This window comes from Hyla sarda, chromosome 9 (assembly GCF_029499605.1).
Source record: "Hyla sarda isolate aHylSar1 chromosome 9, aHylSar1.hap1, whole genome shotgun sequence".
In the NCBI taxonomy this organism is placed as follows: Eukaryota; Metazoa; Chordata; class Amphibia; order Anura; family Hylidae; genus Hyla; species Hyla sarda.
Genome location: NC_079197.1, coordinates 151907052 through 151912051, shown reverse-complemented (window position 1 = coordinate 151912051; position 5000 = coordinate 151907052). Strand labels below are relative to the sequence as shown.

The 5000-nt window shown below is 43.3% G+C and overlaps 13 non-coding genes across 13 annotated transcripts; 7 read left to right on the top strand and 6 right to left on the bottom strand.

Annotated features, from left to right (window-relative positions):
• The first annotated feature begins 337 nt into the window (after window positions 1-337).
• TRNAL-CAA (transfer RNA leucine (anticodon CAA)) lies at window positions 338-447 on the top strand. Its single transcript has 2 exons — window positions 338-375; window positions 402-447. It is a non-coding gene; the product is annotated as a tRNA-Leu (tRNA).
• Window positions 448-876: 429 nt separating this feature from the next.
• On the top strand, window positions 877-986 carry TRNAL-CAA (transfer RNA leucine (anticodon CAA)). Its single transcript has 2 exons — window positions 877-914; window positions 941-986. It is a non-coding gene; the product is annotated as a tRNA-Leu (tRNA).
• A 114-nt stretch (window positions 987-1100) lies between these two features.
• On the bottom strand, window positions 1101-1173 carry TRNAR-UCG (transfer RNA arginine (anticodon UCG)). Its single transcript has one exon. It is a non-coding gene; the product is annotated as a tRNA-Arg (tRNA).
• A 242-nt stretch (window positions 1174-1415) lies between these two features.
• On the top strand, window positions 1416-1525 carry TRNAL-CAA (transfer RNA leucine (anticodon CAA)). Its single transcript has 2 exons — window positions 1416-1453; window positions 1480-1525. It is a non-coding gene; the product is annotated as a tRNA-Leu (tRNA).
• A 120-nt stretch (window positions 1526-1645) lies between these two features.
• TRNAR-UCG (transfer RNA arginine (anticodon UCG)) lies at window positions 1646-1718 on the bottom strand. The gene has a single exon. It is a non-coding gene; the product is annotated as a tRNA-Arg (tRNA).
• A 242-nt stretch (window positions 1719-1960) lies between these two features.
• On the top strand, window positions 1961-2070 carry TRNAL-CAA (transfer RNA leucine (anticodon CAA)). The gene is made up of 2 exons: window positions 1961-1998; window positions 2025-2070. It is a non-coding gene; the product is annotated as a tRNA-Leu (tRNA).
• A 120-nt stretch (window positions 2071-2190) lies between these two features.
• On the bottom strand, window positions 2191-2263 carry TRNAR-UCG (transfer RNA arginine (anticodon UCG)). The gene has a single exon. It is a non-coding gene; the product is annotated as a tRNA-Arg (tRNA).
• Window positions 2264-3051: 788 nt separating this feature from the next.
• Window positions 3052-3161, top strand: TRNAL-CAA (transfer RNA leucine (anticodon CAA)). Its single transcript has 2 exons — window positions 3052-3089; window positions 3116-3161. It is a non-coding gene; the product is annotated as a tRNA-Leu (tRNA).
• A 429-nt stretch (window positions 3162-3590) lies between these two features.
• Window positions 3591-3700, top strand: TRNAL-CAA (transfer RNA leucine (anticodon CAA)). The gene is made up of 2 exons: window positions 3591-3628; window positions 3655-3700. It is a non-coding gene; the product is annotated as a tRNA-Leu (tRNA).
• Window positions 3701-3816: 116 nt separating this feature from the next.
• Window positions 3817-3889, bottom strand: TRNAR-UCG (transfer RNA arginine (anticodon UCG)). The gene has a single exon. It is a non-coding gene; the product is annotated as a tRNA-Arg (tRNA).
• A 468-nt stretch (window positions 3890-4357) lies between these two features.
• On the bottom strand, window positions 4358-4430 carry TRNAR-UCG (transfer RNA arginine (anticodon UCG)). The gene has a single exon. It is a non-coding gene; the product is annotated as a tRNA-Arg (tRNA).
• A 252-nt stretch (window positions 4431-4682) lies between these two features.
• Window positions 4683-4792, top strand: TRNAL-CAA (transfer RNA leucine (anticodon CAA)). The gene is made up of 2 exons: window positions 4683-4720; window positions 4747-4792. It is a non-coding gene; the product is annotated as a tRNA-Leu (tRNA).
• A 120-nt stretch (window positions 4793-4912) lies between these two features.
• TRNAR-UCG (transfer RNA arginine (anticodon UCG)) lies at window positions 4913-4985 on the bottom strand. Its single transcript has one exon. It is a non-coding gene; the product is annotated as a tRNA-Arg (tRNA).
• Between the last annotated feature and the right edge of the window lie 15 nt (window positions 4986-5000).

Here is a 5000-nt window from a genome sequence, read left to right as displayed (position 1 = left end):
GGAAATGAACACGTCAACCAAATGCGACCACACGGGACTCGAACCCTCAATCTTCTGATTCGAAGTCAGACGCCTTATCCATTAGGCCACGCGGTCTAGTTTGGTTGGCTTGCGTTAAGGATTTCGAACCACTTTAAATCGATCCAAGATGAACTACAATGTGTAAAAGATGATTTCCACTTATCACTGATCTCCCACTTCTGAAAAAAAAGAGATTGCTGTTTCTCTCTCTAATCAACAAACATTGATATTCTTCATCCTCCGACTATAACAAAGAGATATTTAACATTTTTAGTGTTCCCAAGGGGGAAGAGGAAAAGGTAAGGAAGCTGTGTTTGTCAGGATGGCCGAGTGGTCTAAGGCGCCAGACTCAAGAGTAGTTTCTTCCCCATATTTGGGTGTTCTGGTCTCCAGCTGGAGGCGTGGGTTCAAATCCCACTTCTGACAATGCGTTTTTGGCCTAAGACACAGTCACGTGCCTCTAACTGACATTTTACTTTTAGGAGTCATGAGAGCACATTCTTACGAACGTTAAAAGGAGATGAACACGTCAACCAAATGCGACCACGAAGGGACTCCAACCCTCAATCTTCTGATTCGAAGTAAGACGCCTTATCCATTAGGCCACGCGGTCTTGTTTCGTTGGCCTGCGTTAAGGATTTCGAACCACTTTAAAGCGATCCAAGATGAACTACAATGTGTAAAAGATGATTTCCACTTATCACTGATCTCCCACTTCTGAAAAAAAAAGAGATTGCTGTTTCTCTCTCTAATCAACAAACATTGATATTCTTCATCCTCCGACTATAACAAAGGGATATTTAACATTTATAGTGTTCCCAAGGGGGAAGAGGAAAAAGTAAGGAAGCTGTGTTTGTCAGGATGGCCGAGTGGTCTAAGGCACCAGACTCAAGAGTAGTTTCTTCCCCATACTTGGGTGTTCTGGTCTCCAGACGGAGGCGTGGGTTCAAATCCCACTTCTGACAATGTATTTTTGGCCTAAGACACGGTCACGTGCCTCTAACTGACTTTTTACTTTTAGGAGTCATGAGAGCACATTCTTACGAACGTTAAAAGGAGATGAACACGTCAACCAAATGCGACCACGAAGGGACTCGAACCCTCAATCTTCTGATTCGAAGTCAGACGCCTTATCCATTAGGCCACACGGTCTTGTTTGGTTGGCCTGCGTTAAGGATTTCGAACAACTTCAAAGCGATCCAAGATGAACTACAATGTGTAAAACATGATTTCCACTTATCACTGATCTCCCACTTCTGAAAAAAAAAGAGATTGCTGTTTCTCTCTCTAATCAACAAACATTGATATTCTTCATCCTCCGACTATAACAAAGGGATATTTAACATTTATAGTGTTCCCAAGGGGGAAGAGGAAAAGGTAAGGAAGCTGTGTTTGTCAGGATGGCCGAGTGGTCTAAGGTGCCAGACTCAAGAGTAGTTTCTTCCCCATACTTGGGTGTTCTGGTCTCCAGATGGAGGCGTGGGTTCAAATCCCACTTCTGACAATGCGTTTTTGGCCTAAGACACGGTCACGTGCCTCTAACTGATATTTTACTTTTAGAAGTCATGAGAGCACATTCTTACGAACGTTAAAAGGAGATGAACACGTCAACCAAGTGCCACTGCGACCACGAAGGGACTCGAACCCTCAATCTTCTGATCCGAAGTCAGACGCCTTATCCATTAGGCCACACGGTCCTGACTGGTTGGCCAGTGTTAAGGATTCCGAACTACTTTAAAACTATCCAAGATTAATTACAATGTGTAAAAGATGATTTCCACTTATCACTGATATCCCACTTCTGAAAAAAAAAAAGATTGCTGTTTCTCTCTCTAATCAACAAACATTGATATTCTTCATTCTCCGACAATAACAAAGGGATATTTAACATTTTTAGTGTTCCCAAGGGGGAAGAGGAAAGGGTATGGTAGCTGTGTTTGTCAGGATGGCCGAGTGGTCTAAGGCGCCAGACTCAAGAGTAGTTTCTTCCCCATACTTGGGTGTTCTGGTCTCCAGATGGAGGCGTGGGTTCAAATCCCATTTCTGACAATGTGTTTTTGGCCTAAGACACGGTCACGTGCCTCTAACTGATATTTTACTTTTAGGAGTCATGAGAGCACATTCTTACGAACGTTAAAAGGAGATGAACACATCAACCAAGTGCCACTGCGACCACGAAGGGACTCGAACCCTCAATCTTCTGATTCGAAGTCAGACGCCTTATCCATTAGGCCACACGGTCCTGACTGGTTGGCCCGAGTTAAGGATTCCGAACTACTTTAAAACTATCCAAGATTAATTACAATGTGTAAAAGATGATTTCCACTTATCACTGATCTCCCACTTCTGAAAAAAAAAAAAGATTGCTGTTTCTCTCTCTAATCAACAAACATTGATATTCCTCATTCTCCGACAATAACAAAGGGATATTTATAATTTTTAGTGTTCCCAAGGGGGAAGAGGAAAAGATACGGTAGCTGTGTTAGTCAGGATGGCCGAGTGGTCTAAGGTGCCAAACTCAAGAGAAGTTTCTTCCCCATATTTGGGTGTTCTGGTCTCCAGATGGAGGCGTGGGTTCAAATCCCACTTCTGACAATGCGTTTTTGGCCTAAGACACGGTCACGTGCCTCTAACTGATATTTTACTTTTAGGAGTCATGAGAGCACATTCTTACGAACGTTAAAAGGAGATGAACACGTCAACCAAGTGCCACTGCGACCACGAAGGGACTCAAACCCTCAATTTTCTGATCCGAAGTCAGACGCCTTATCCATTAGGCCACACGGTCCTGACTGGTTGGCTCATGTTAAGGATTCCGAACTACTTTAAAACTATCCAAGATTAATTACAATGTGTAAAAGATGATTTCCACTTATCACTGATCTCCCACTTCTGAAAAAAAAAAAGATTGCTGTTTCTCTCTCTAATCAACAAACATTGATATTCTTCATTCTCCGACAATAACAAAGGGATATTTAACATTTTTAGTGTTCCCAAGGGGGAAGTTGAAAAGGTACGGTAGCTGTGTTTGTCAGGATGGCCGAGTGGTCTAAGGCGCCAGACTCAAGAGTAGTTTCTTCCCCATACTTGGGTGTTCTGGTCTCCAGATGGAGGCGTGGGTTCAAATCCCACTTCTGACAATGCGTTTTTGGCCTAAGACACGGTCACGTGCCTCTAACTGATATTCTACTTTTAGGAGTCTTGAGAGCACATTCTTACGAACGTTAAAAGAGGAAATGAACAAGTCAACCAAATGCGACCACAAGGGACTCAAACCCTCAATCTTCTGATCCGAAGTCAGACGCCTTATCCATTAGGCCATGCGGTCTTGTTTGGTTGGCCTGCGTTAAGGATTTCGAACCACTTTAAAGCGATCCAAGATGAACTACAATGTGTAAAAGATGATTTCCATTTATCACTGATCTCCCAACTCTGAAAAAAAAAAGATTGCTGTTTCTCTCTCTAATCAACAAACATTGATATTCTTCATCCTCCGACTATAACAAAGGGATATTTAACATTTATAGTGTTCCCAAGGGGGAAGAGGAAAAGGTAAGGAAGCTGTGTTTGTCAGGATGGCCGAGTGGTCTAAGGCGCCAGACTCAAGAGTAGTTTCTTCCCCATACTTGGGTGTTCTGGTCTCCAGATGGAGGCGTGGGTTCAAATCCCACTTCTGACAATGCGTTTTTGGCCTAAGACACGGTCACGTGCCTCTAACTGATATTCTACTCTTAGGAGTCATGAGAGCACATTCTTACGAACGTTAAAAGAGGAAATGAACACGTCAACCATATGCGACCACGAAGGGACTCGAACCCTCAATCTTCTGATTCGAAGTCAGACACCTTATCCATTAGGCCACGCGGTCTTGTTTGGTTGGCCTGCGTTAAGGATTTCGAACCACTTTAAAACTATCCAAGATTAATTACAATGTGTAAAAGATGATTTCCACTTATCACTGATCTCCCACTTCTGAAAAAAAAAAAGATTGCTGTTTCTCTCTCTAATCAACAAACATTGATATTCTTCATTCTCCGACAATAACAAAGGGATATTTAACATTTTTAGTGTTCCCAAGGGGGAAGAGGAAAGGGTATGGTAGCTGTGTTTGTCAGGATGGCCGAGTGGTCTAAGGCGCCAGACTCAAGAGTAGTTTCTTCCCCATACTTGGGTGTTCTGGTCTCCAGATGGAGCCGTAGGTTCAAATCCCACTTCTGACAATGCGTTTTTGGCCTAAGACACGGTCACGTGCCTCTAACTGATATTCTACTCTTAGGAGTCATGAGAGCACATTCTTACGAACGTTAAAAGAGGAAATGAACACGTCAACCATATGCGACCACGAAGGGACTCGAACCCTCAATCTTCTGATTCGAAGTCAGACACCTTATCCATTAGGCCACGCGGTCTTGTTTGGTTGGCCTGCGTTAAGGATTTCGAACCACTTTAAAGCGATCCAAGATGAACTACAATGTGTAAAAGATGATTTCCACTTATCACTGATCTCCCACTTCTGAAAAAAAAAGAGATTGCTGTTTCTCTCTCTAATCAACAAACATTGATATTCTTCATCCTCCGACTATAACAAAGGGATATTTAACATTTATAGTGTTCCCAAGGGGGAAGAGGAAAAGGAAAGAAAAGGAAAGGAAGCTGTGTTTGTCAGGATGGCCGAGTGGTCTAAGGCGCCAGTCTCAAGAGTAGTTTCTTCCCCATACTTGGGTGTTCTGGTCTCCAGATGGAGGCGTGGGTTCAAATCCCACTTCTGACAATGTGTTTTTGGCCTAAGACACGGTCACGTGCCTCTAACTGATATTGTACTTTTAGGAGTCATGAGAGCACATTCTTACGAACGTTAAAAGGAGATGAACACATCAACCAAGTGCCACTGCGACCACGAAGGGACTCGAACCCTCAATCTTCTGATCCGAAGTCAGACGCCTTATCCATTAGGCCACACGGTCCTGACTGGTTGGCCA